The sequence below is a fragment of the Ovis canadensis genome, chromosome 9, assembly GCF_042477335.2.
Source record: "Ovis canadensis isolate MfBH-ARS-UI-01 breed Bighorn chromosome 9, ARS-UI_OviCan_v2, whole genome shotgun sequence".
In the NCBI taxonomy this organism is placed as follows: domain Eukaryota; kingdom Metazoa; phylum Chordata; class Mammalia; order Artiodactyla; family Bovidae; genus Ovis; species Ovis canadensis.
In genome coordinates, this window is record NC_091253.1 from 62,700,312 (window position 1) to 62,713,459 (window position 13,148).

Below are 13,148 nucleotides of genomic sequence, written 5' to 3' on the forward strand. Positions count from 1 at the left end.
GAAAAATGCACATGACTGTGAGGTTTTCTCTGCTGTAACTTCTATAGCTGCTGTTACACTAACTCAAGGTAGTTACAAGGTTGGTAGCCACTGGCACAAAGCCCAAAGGGTAGGGCTGAGCCTCCCTATCAGGGAGAGATGTAGATTACACTAGTTCAGCCTTGTGTGTGTTCTTCTGAAAAACTGGACTTTACTGAGTTTAAAATCAACATCTTTCATTGTTCTGTTTTAGTAGGATGGCTGAGAGCTTTGCCATGTTTACAAAACAGGCAAAACTGTGAGGTTTAGACCATATCACAGAATGCACGTGTGCTTATGACTCGATCTGTAAAGTCAGTTCAAGATTTTCACTTCTACTCAAGAGGGGAGTATAATCAAGAATGGGCTTGATTATATTCATATTCTTCAGAACAAATAGTGAAGGGTAAACTTCTAGAACTAGAGGTACAAATGTTGACATAGATAGGTAAAGATGATATAGAGTATATAGATATGTCTATATTTGAAAGAAAGGGTTATGTATATAAATATATGTATATATAAAAATAACAGATATATGTAAGATATACATCACTTTCCTCTCTGATTCTCAAGTGTATGCATTATTGCTTAGAGAAATATTAACAGCTCATAACCACAAACACTGTAAGAATAGACAGTATGGGTGTATGTATTTGTATAAACATATATAGGAAAAATAAGTTTTGATAGAGTGGATTACAGAAGTATTATTATACAGACATCATGAAATTAGCAGATAGGAGAAAAAAGCAACCAAAAATCAGTGAAAAAGTACTCTCACCTGTGGTATCACTTGACACTCTCTATTGTTATTTTTCAGTTGCTCAGTCGTGTCTGACTTTGTTGACCCTATGGACTGCAGCATCCCTGGCTTCCCTGTCCTTTACCATCTCTCAGAGCTTGCTCAAACTCATGTCCATTGAGTTGGTGATGTCATCCAACCATCTCATCCTCTGTTGTCCCTTCTCCTCCTGCCTTCAATCTCTCCCAGCAGCAGGGTCATTTCTGAGTCGACTCTTCGCATCAGCTGGCCAAAGTATTGGAGCTTCAGCATCAGTGCTTCCAATGACTATTCAGGGTTGATTTCCTTTAGGATTGACTGGTTTGATCTCCTTGCTGTCCAAGGGACTGTCAAGAGTTTTCTCCAGCACCACAATCTGAATGCATCAGTTCTTCAGTGCTCACCTTTTTTATTGTCCAGATCTCACCTCCATTCATGACTATGGGAAAAAACCTAGCTTTGACTAATCTCTATATTTAACTTAAAACCTAAGTTTAATTTTATACAAAGTTTAATGTTAAACTTAGTTTGCTCCTGTTATAGATGATTCAGTCTAGAAGCTGTTTCAAGAGTGGATAGAAAGGTTTATGAATTCTGTAATTTTGCTATTATTTTAACTGAGAAATAATACATAATATTTTGTGATGATTCTAATGACATAGGTGACCTAGATTAATATGCATTTAATTCTATGCTTAAGTGTTCCTTTTAATACTATAGTTACTTACCAGTAAATTGAAGTGAGACTTTATCTGCTTTATATTACCATATGTTAATGTAAAATATTTAAATAATAATTAAAATAGTCTTTTTAATAACATTACTGTTTCTGACTGTACTAAAAATTGTCAACCATAACAACACTAATCATGGTGACAGTAAGGAGACAGCCAGAAATTCCTATTTTTGTTATTCTATTGTCTTTTTCAAATTGGAACACAGACATTCTTTCCTGACTACCTAGGCTATAAAGTTAAAAATATCTCTCCCCTTACATTCCCCACAAAAGCTCACCTAAATTTAATTCAATAAAATAATCATGGATTCACTTCTCTCTCACCTGTTGGATATTCTGACATCAGCAGGCAAGCTTCAGTTTCAGGACCCAACTTGAGCTTCATTGCATCTCAGAAAACCAATTTCCTAATTTTTTTTTATTTTGATTAACCTCCAAAATATTAGGCTCAGTTACTCAGGTATGATTTAAGAGGTATGGGCTCTAACTTTTAAAATACCATGCAGCCAACTTCATTGTTTCCTATGAGAATGCTACTGGCTGGTCCCTTTTCTGTCCAGGTAATCATTTCTCAGTTGAGTTGGTTGAACATCTTTGAGCATCAGCTGTATTCTTCATCCCTTCATGCTCTCCCTAAATGAATTCACCTTGTTCCTTCTTCACTAGAATGACTGTTTAGAATATTATTTCACACTATCTTTTAGTGTTCTGCTCTTTGTACTGCCATTGGTGCTTGAAACTGCTCTTTTAAAATTTTTACCAATTTTATTTTTTATTTCGGCTTATTTACTTGACTGCATAAGGTCTTAGTTGAGTCATGTGAGATCTTTCGTTGGAGCACCTAATTCTCTAGTTGAGGTGCACAGGTTTAGTTGCCCAACAGCCATGTGGGATCATAGTTCCCTGATCAGGGATGGAACTTGTTTCCCCTGCTTTGCAGGGAGGATTCTTAATCACTGGACCACCAGGGAAATTCTGAAACTGCCCTTTTTACCTTCAAAACCCTACATCTTTCATGAACCATTTACTAATCAAGGGTATATGAGGTGACACTATTTTCTCCATTTTCAAACAGCAAAATTTTCAGCAATCATGATTTATTTATTCACTTGCATCTACCCACACTGCTTTGATGGTATGAGATTTTCATCTATATATGATTGCAGAGCACCACTTGTGTGAATGTCTGTGTTCATTCAGTCATTCTTCCAAACCAATACGATTCAAGGAGGATCTTTTCTGTGTTATGCACTTTTGTGGAAGCTATGTGATTATAAAGATGAACTAGACATACAAGGTATACAGACTCTTAAAATAGCAAGCAATGGGGCAATGTGCCCAGGAAGATACACTAAAGCTTGCAGTTAGGCATTTTGTACATTCTTAGGTATTTATGAAGGGCCTTTGAGGATCTGAATTACGATTTGAAATATTTCCTAAATGGAATATAAACTATCCATTCCTTTTGATTCGGTAATCCTATAGTGATACAAACATTCTTACCAATGACAGCTTAGAACAGATGGTCTCAAAACTTTCTGGACTCAAAACCACTATAAAAAATTACCAAGGTGACAACAGCTTTATTTATGTATGTTATAGTCGTTGGTATTTGCCAGATTAGAAAGTAAAGCAGAAACTGTTTCTAAACTATTTATTAATTCATTAAAAATAATGACTACAAACCCATTTAAAATGTTCACATATATAATATGCTACACTAAGATAATCATGCATTTCAAGTTTTAAAGGCAAGGAAAAGGGCATTGCATTACAATTTTGTGAATCTCTTGTTATGTGACAATAAAAATGCTGAATTATCATATCTGCTTCTATGTAATAAAAAATACATATTGCAATATATACCTTGGGCTGAGGATATGAGGAAAATTCACCCTTTCACAAATGTAGAATTGGAAAAGAAAACATTTTAGCAGCTTTTTTATCTAATTGTGGATATTTTTCTTTGAGACACACCAAATATTGACAATACTAGTTTCCTAAAATTCTGTTGCAATGTGGAATCTGAAACTATGTCAATGAACTTTTCATTTTATTTTACATTAAAATCCATTATTTATCTTGCATTTTTAATAGATCTTTGACCCATGCATGATTTTATAACACTAAGAATTGGTCTGTTAGAGAATACTGCTTACTGAGTTATGCAGATCTTTCAAATGTTGACACATTTCATTATAAAGTATCAAAAAATAATCACATTCATTAATATCACCATCATGATCTCATCAGAAATTTCATTAGGTATTAGAAATCTGTCAAGTTCATGATAGCAGATATAAATTTTACAAAATTCTAATTTTCCATGAAAGCTAAAATTTTATCAACAACAAATACTGTAAATCATTTTCCTTCAGGTTATGGACACGCTTTATTTTCTAGGTATCTGTATATACTCAGGTCTGAATAATCATAATTTATAGGCCATGAAAAATGGGTCTAATATATATAGCTCAAACTGAATCATATAAGGGCTTTACTTTGAGATGAACATTATAATTTGTACTTCAATATGCAGCAGAAGTTCATATGGGTACTTCCCATCTTGTCATAGAAAGTATTAAAAAAGACATTAAATAGAAGAAATTTAATGAAAATTGCCTCATCCAAGGATCAAGGACTTTTTTAGTTAAAGTGTATAACCCTGAAGAATAGAATAACTTTCAATACAGTTTAGGGCCACTTGACTTATTCTAAGACAGCAGTACCCTTAAGGCTCCAGTATTGTGTGCAAATTTCAATCCAAAAGGAACAGGAAAATAATAAACTATTATTGTGAAAATAATGTTGACTTCAAGAGCTCCCTGAAAGTATCTTAGGGTGTCTCAGAGCAATGTTGGGGGAGGGAGAGGACAGAAGGAAATGGTCGTGTTTGTTTGCAATTGTTGAAATTATAGAAGCAGAGATCATCCAGAGACAGAAATATAATTACAATTATCTGGCCTGTTAAGAAATTGCTTTTATTTCTGCAGTGAAGGGACAGCAAATTATTGGTATTGGGAACCATCTTTATAAAGTATCTTCCTTTGCATAGCTATAATTTTTTTAACTTTCTTTACAGCAACATTCATCCTCTTTTATCTGATACTGAGATCAGAGATATCTTATGAACACTGAGAATGTGGTTTAAATCAGTTGTGCTCTGGAACCTGGGCTTTGCTGCTTGTATTCCACCTAAGTACAGACAGATGACTTGTGCTTCTAAGTCTGCGGAAGAAGCTTAATCCAGGCTGCTGAAAGCCATGTGGAAAGTATATGCAAACATGGCCAGGTCATATCTGTGCCCCCAACATTGGTTAATTGACTTTCAGATAATGAGAAGTGATAGTACAAAAAGGGGCTAGCACATAGTTAGTAGGTTATCAATGCACACTGGTTTCTCTGGAGCCTTCAGGTCTAGCCTTAAAACTAAATTACAACCATTTTCATTTACAGAGTAATATGTAAACATGATTATGAAGAACATTAAATAAGAATGGCAAATAGTCTTATGATACAACTTCAATTATACACTCAAACAGTGAAGAGAGGCCATTAAATGGTCATCATTAGGTGGCTATTCAAATAAAGGTATATTAATATAATAGAATAGAATGTAGCAATTAAAAATAATAATACATAGCTATAATGTATTCATCAGAGAAGGCAATGGCACCCCACTCCAATACTCTAGCCTGGAAAATCTCATGGATGGAGGAGCCTGGTAGGCTGCAGTCCATGGGGTCACTAAGAGTCAGACGCGACTGAGGACTTCACTTTCACTTTTCACTTTCTTGCATTGGAGAAGGAAATGGCAACCCACTCCAGTGTTCTAACCTAGAGAATCCCAGGGATGGGGGAGTTGGCGGGCTGCCGTCTATGGGGTCACATAGAATCGGACACGACTGAAGCGACTTAGCAGTAGCAGCAGCATAAATATTCATAAAAAGTGATTTCCAAGATTTTCAAGATAAATTGAAAAAAGCAAGGTACAAAATTGTGTGTCTAATATGGTCCCAGGTGTGGAAAGATTTGTATATACATTTAAATATACAATAACAGAAAGATCACAAACTGATGAAACAGCTTAAGATTTAACAAGAGGGAAACAATTTTCACTGAATATACTTTTACATAATTTGCTTTCTTTAAACACAGGGTACACTACATTAGTTTTAAGACAAACAATACTTAATTTCTAATGTAAAATAGGATGATTTATAGATTTACAAATTCATGATATATTAAATTCAGTTCAGTCACTCAGTCGTGTCCGACTCTGCGGCCCCATGAATCGCAGCTCACCAGGCCTCCCTGTCCATCACTAACTCCCAGAGTCTACTCAAACTCATGTCCATCGAGTCAGTGATGCCATCCAGCCATCTCATCCTCTGTCGTCCCCTTCTCCTCCTGCCCTCAATCGCTCCCAGCATCAGAGTCTTTTCCAATGAGTCAACTCTTTGCATCAGGTGGCCAAAGTATTGGAGTTTCAGCTTTAGCTTCAGTCCTTCCAATGAACACCCAGGACTTATCTCCTTTAGGATGGACTGGTTGGACCTCCTTGCAGTCTAAGGGACTCTCATGAGTCTTCTCCAACACCACAGTTCAAAAGCATCAATTCTTCGTTGCTCAGCCTTCTTCACAATCCAACTCTCACATCCATACATGACCACTGGAAAAGCCATAGCCTTGACTAGACGGACCTTTGTTGGCATGATATATCATATACCCTTAAAACAAAAGTTGACAAAGGATCAATTTTATCATTGGTCACATCCTGTAAAACCAAAGGAAAGCCGTTTTTAGCTATTTCAATCCATGGATGCATTAATTCAGAACGGAGTCAAAATAAATTGTTAATAGATGATCAGATAAAACACAATATTTTTTATTTGCTGAATCTAGCAACCCTAATTGTTGAAAAGAGAAAAGTTGTTTTGAATTCTTAGGATACTATGCATATTCAATGCCAATATTAAGTTGTTTGCAGGTAATCTAGCTTCTATTACTGATTAGGTAAAATGCAGTGCTCTTTTAACTGAATTTTTAAATAATATTTTTGAAAGTAGAAAATAATAAACGGTTCTCCCAAGTTTAAGATGATAAAGTTCATTCAACATGTAAACTGGCTATAATCTGTCTTTTCAAATTTATATTCCAGTACTTTCATATGATACCATTTTATTACAAGCAAATTAATCCTATTTATTATGCAATGATCATGCCTTCTTTCTAAATACTCACTCCAACTCTGACTCTTTATCTACCTGCCCATGTTTATGCATCCATGGATCTAAAATAGCCTCACAAGTTTTCTTCTAGCTGCTTCAGTTGAAAGGCTCTTTTAATTCCCTGATCTCATTTGCACAGTCCTTGTCTTCCAGTCTTCTGTTTTTGTAATGTGTGTACAAATCAATGTGGATAAATAGAAGCACTATGAAAGCAGGACACAACCACTTCATCCATATCTTTAATCTTGAATCATTACACATGATCCACAATGCTGGTTTAGTGTCCTAGGCAGAGAATTTATCCAACAGAATCCAATAGATGTGTGGGTAAATGACAATAGGTTATTCAGCCCTTCTAAAGATTAAACTCCAGTCAATTTGGAATCTCAGGGGGAAAAAAAATAACTACCCCCATTCAACATATTATAATCCCTGTTTATAGCTGAAAATACTTCTTGAAATGACCATTAGCCATACTTTATCCAAGCTAAAATTATAAAATTCCATGTATGTCCTTTTCTTGAGATTTCCATTTAATTTTCTTATCCCTTAATCATCAGGCATTGCTCATCTGAGTCCTCAAATTCTTCTATTGTTCATTAGACTGCAGAATGGAAAGCTGGGCATTATATTTTAGTGAATCAGAGCCCTGTTGAATGACTTCCTTCTTCATGTTCAACTTCTTCTTCAGTGTAATTTTTTAAAACAGCATACTAATTATTCCTTCAACCTATATGTAGTCATTTCCTATAATATACTTGCACAATTTGTTTCTCTTTTAAGTGGTCTTTATTAAATAATCCTTGAAAATTAATTTAGACTCTTTTTTAAAAGGCAAGGACATTTTGATAGCTATTCCTAAACTATAAGGGGCTAATTTTCTTTTACATTGATGCTATTGTAAAACACCCTGGGTGTGCAATTTTCCCTGTCTTTCAGGGCAATGATATTTAAAACAATGATTCTCAAACCCCAGACTGGTGCTATTTCTTGACAAAGTTTCTATTGCTCTATGATGAAACAGAATAATAAATACATTGCAATGAGTTTTGTATAAAGCCATCTTTTTTCTCTTTTTATGTCTTAGAATATTTCTATCATACACTTGGTAGTAGACTGTAGTAATTATTAATATTTTTCTATTGTCACTAAAATGCTGGATACCTTAAGCCAATTCCCTATTTTTTTTACTTTTTATTATTCTATAAAATACCAACTTTGAGAACCGCTAAGTTGGTAGCTCAGCAGTAAAGAATCTGCCTGCAAAGCAGGAGATGAGGGTTTGATCCCTGATTGGGGAAAATACCTTGGAAAAGCAAATGGCAACCTACTCCAGTATTCTTGCCTGGGAAATCCCATGAATAGAGGAACCTGGAGAGCTGCAATCCATGGGGTCACGAAAGAGTCAGACAGGACTTAGCAATTAAACAAAAACAAGTTAATAATAGCTGTAGAAGGTGTAGTAATAATAATAGCTAACACGACATTATTTGTTATTTACAAACGTTTGTTCTAAGAACTCACTTAATGTAAGAACTCCCCGAGGAAATTACTATTATTGCTCAAACATTAGAGATGAGGAAACTGAAACAGAGAGAGGTTTAAAAATATATCCAAAGTCATGTAACCAGTGTGTGAGCAGCTGGAATTAACCTAGTGAAGGGCACCTGGAGGTCAGGTGCCCATCTGCTATGCCAAAGGGAAGCCAGTGTTAGATTTCAAGCCAACTTTATGTGCTCAGTCACTCAGTCGTGTCTGACTCTTTGAGACCATGGACAGATTGTACCCACCAGTCTCCTCTATCCATGGAATTCCCCGGACAAGAATACTGGAGTGTGTTGCCATTTCCTACCACAAGGGCTTTTACGGACTCAGGGATCAAACTTCGTTTCTTGTGTCTCTTGCATTGGCAGGTGGGTTCTTTATCACTCTGGCCACCTGGGAAGACCTCAAAATGTATGGAGAGAGTAACATGGAAATTTATAATACCATATGTAAAACAGATAGCCAATGGGAATTTGCCATATGACTCAGGGAGCTCAAACAGGAGCTGGGTGACAATCTAGAAGGGTGGGAGGGGGAGGAAGATGGACAGGAGGTTCAGGAGGAAGGGGACCTGGGTGTACCTATGGTTGATTCTTGCTGATGTATGGCAGAAAAACACAAAATTCTGTAAAGCAACTATCTTTCAATTAAAAAATGAAGTGGCCAAAAATGAAAAAAAAACTGAGCCACTAAAAGCTTAATTCTATTAATACTATGTAAACATGTCTTTCTACATAACTTTCATATTTTAAAAGTTTTAAAATGAGAGAAATTCCCTGGTGGTCCAGTGGTTGGAATTCCATGCTCATTGCTGATGACCTAGGTTCGAGTCTTGGTTGGAAAACTAAGATCCAGAAGCCTCAAGGCATGGCCAAAAATAAAGGGACTGCCCTGGTAGTCCAATGGCTAAGGCTATCCCAACACAGGCATCCGGGGTTTGATCCCTAGTCAGGGAACTAGATCCCACATGCCACAACTGAAGATTCCTCGTGCCACAACTGAGAACTGGCACAGCTAAATAAATAAAATAAAAAATTAATTTAAAAAATGTTTTAAGAATGAAATGGGATAGAACCCAAAGTAACACTAGATTTCTATCAATCCTTAATAAGCTTACCTACTTCACAACATTCAGGTAGAATTCTCTCTCTTCTAGAACTGCATGCTGTTTTGTAAGATCATTCCTTCACAAATTTTCTCTGAGCTGCAGAGAAAAATCGAACTACAACTAGCCTGGGAAAAACTAGTCATTTATCCTAGGGTTCTAAGATTTAGAGTACATATGCTTTTTTAAACGGAATTTTTAAAACTTAACGTATCATTAACAAAGATTATTAAGAATATAGGAAGCATATAAGAGTCATCTCAACGATGACTGACTGGATCCACCTCTAGAAGAAGTACGTAATATAAAGATGTAATTGACAAAAAAATTAGGACAGTTAAAAAGGAAAAATGAGAGCTAGAAAATTTAAAAAGTGAATTCATAGCCAGGGTAACCAGGGTATTGCCTGAGTACAAATTTGGATCTGGTGCCTATAGGACTTGGGAAAATTAATCACTCTGCCTAATTTTCCTCATTTATAAAATGGGATTATAATCATCACAATGCTGACTGCAAGGTGTGTTATGGACATGAAGTGAAGCAATATCCATAAAACACTTGGAATAGTTTCTGGCTAATAGTTGGTACTACATAAATATTAGCCATTGATATTACTGCATAAAATAGAGGGACTAGTCTAAACTTTATCAGAAATAAAAGTTACCCACTTTTTTATTATAAATTAGTACTTTATTATAGATCAGCATTATTTTAAAAAATTATACATGACAAGACAGAAAATATTCACTTCACTAGACAATACTTGGAGGGCTTCCCTGGTAGCTCAGCAGTAAAGAATCCACCTGCATTGTAGGAGACTTGCAAGAGACACAGGTTTGATCCCTGGATTGGGAGGATCCCCTGGAAGAGAAAACGGCAACACACTCCAGTATTCTTGCCTGGAAAATTCTATGAACAGAAGATCCTGGCAGGCTATAGGCCATGGGGTTGTAAAAAGTTGGAGAAGATTGAGCATGCACTCAGGCCAAACACTACGTAGGCTTCCCAAGTGACTCAGTGGTAAAGAATCGGCCTGCCAGTGCAAGAGATGCAGGAGATGTAGGTTTGATCCCTAAGTTGGGAAGATGCCCTGGAGAAGGGCATGGCAACCCACGTAGTATTCTTGCCTGGAAAATCTCACAGACAGAGGAGCCTGGTGGACTACAGTTCATGGGGTTGCAAAGAGTCAGACATGAGTAAGCATATACATACAATTATTCAAAAGTAAAAACATTTTCACATAAAGGGGTAAAATTTTCGACACAGATCATCACTGAAAAATTATTAAAGTATGCATTTCATTGATTTAAAGGAAATACAGGAACACAGAAAGAGGTAGGATGCATGAAGCAATGCTGGGTGGGGGGGAGATAAAGCTAAATAAACATAAAAAATCAGTAAAAATGATAATTAAAAAAAATTTAAAAGTAGTTAAATTTGTATAACAATGACCTGAGGAAGGAACATTCTTTGGCATTGCCTTTCTTTGAGATTGTAATGAAAACTGACCTTTTCGAGTCCTGTGGCCACTGCTGAATATTCATTGGAAGGACTGATGCTGAAGCTGATGCTCCAATACTTTGGCCACCTGATGCAAAGAACTGACTCACTGGAAAAGACCCTGACACTAGGAAAGGTTGAAGACAGGAGGAGACAGAGGATGAGATGGTTGGATGGCATCACAGACTCAATGGAAATGAGTCTGAGCAAGCTCCAGGAGTTGGTGATGGACAGGGAAGCCTGGCCTGCTGCAGTCCATGGGGCCACAAAGAGTTGGACATGACTGAGCAACTGAACTGAACTGAAGGAAGGAAATGAGAATGGTAGCATTTAAAAATACAGTCCTCACGGTGTTCACTCTGATTTGACGTTCACTCTGATTTGGTGTTCATGCTGTATCACCAGTGCCAGGGCAGTAGCAGGTGCTCAATAAATATTTGTTGACTGAATCACAGAATCAAAATTCCAAAGCTGATGGTGACCATCGATCTGACCTCCATCTGCATTCCTCAGATGCAAAAAACACCATGCAGCTTGCTCAGGGACCGTCCATGGTGTGCTAAGGGGCTTGGTGACTGAAGCTAGGGAGCTATGCTGCTGTAAGGATGGCAGCCCCTGAGGTTCACATTCAGATCTGCCTTTGAGGGAACATGCTGCATTAGCAGAGTCTGCTGATGGACTCCAGCTGCCATCCATCCATCACCTATGGATTCAACTTGGAGGTTATGGCCTGCTTCCAGTCTTTACTGAGCCCAGCAGATGGAGGTCCTGGAGCAATCCAGGTTGGCCCAAGACAGGACTACTCAGGGATTCCCAGGTGGCGCTAGTGGTAAAGAACCTGCCTGCCAATGCAGGAGATGTAAGGGTTCAGTCCCTGGGTCAGGAAGGTCTCCTGGAGAAGGAAATGGCAATCCTCTCCAGTATTCTTGCCTGGAGAATCCCATGGACAGAAAATCCTGGCAGGCTACACTCCATGGGATTGCAAAGAGTTGGACACAATTGAAGCTACTTTACACTCGGGACAACTCAAACTAGCCACCTGTGCTCTGGGATCTCCCTCTGATCTGGTCAAGATTTCTGAGCCTCCCTGTAGCCTGAGGCTCATTCTAACCAAGCCTTCTTTCTCTCTCTTTCCTAAAGTATCAGACACGCTTTTGACCTTTGCCTCCTCCTTCTCCTTTTATTCTTACAAGAATTTCCGCCAATCTCTTTCTTGTCTAATTTTTAGTGTCTGTCTATATTTTGGAGGACTCAAACTTACATATCAAGGCAAGAAGGCAGATACGCAGTCAGGCCTACTAGATAAAAATTGAAAGAACAGCAGTCATGGGTAACTGGATCCACCCAGGAAGCAGACTTTCTTTAGTAGAAAACAGGGTATATCTCTCACACATGACTAACTACCTCAAGTTTAGGAGAGCTGAGCCATCCTTTTAGGCAACAGAATCTACCTGAGATGAAGTCAAAGTGTTAATTGTTCAGTCCTGCCCAACTCTTTGCAACCCCATGGACTATAGCTTCCCAGGTTCCTTTGTCCATGGAATTTTCCAGACAAGAATACTGGAGTGGATGGTCATTCCCTTCTCTCAGGGATCTTCCCAGCCCAGGAACTGAGCCTGGGTCTGCTGCATTGCAGGCAGGTTCTTTACCATCTGAGCCTGGGATAAGACTTGCTTTTCATACTTACTTAATCTGTTCTCACCAGGGGGCTTCCCTGGTGGCTCAGAGGTTAAAGCATCTGCCTGCAATGAGGGAGATCTGGGTTCGATCCCTGGGTTGGGAAGATCCCCTGTAGAAGGAAATGGCAACCCCCTCCAGTATTCTTGCCTGGAAAATCCCATGGACAGAGGAGCCTAGTGGGCTATACTCCACAGGGTAACAAAGAGTTGGACACGACTGAATGACTTCACTAATCTGTTCTCTGATTTGGGAAGGTCGTTCAATCTTGATGACTTTAAAGCCTATTATCCTCTTAGTTTTCTTGGGGTTCCCTGGCAATAGGCTATATCATCTGAACACTATCACGTACTAACATCCTCTCACCCATTAAGATTCTGGAGACTGGTCAAATCTTCTGGCCCATTCCAAATCTTGCCAGCCCCTCATGAAACCATCATATTTGTGAGACATCTGTACAACACACTCTCATCTGAATTTCATGCCCTTTATCTCCACTGCAATGCAGTCACTCAGTGTTCTAGTTATATCTGGACCATACACTTTCCCTGA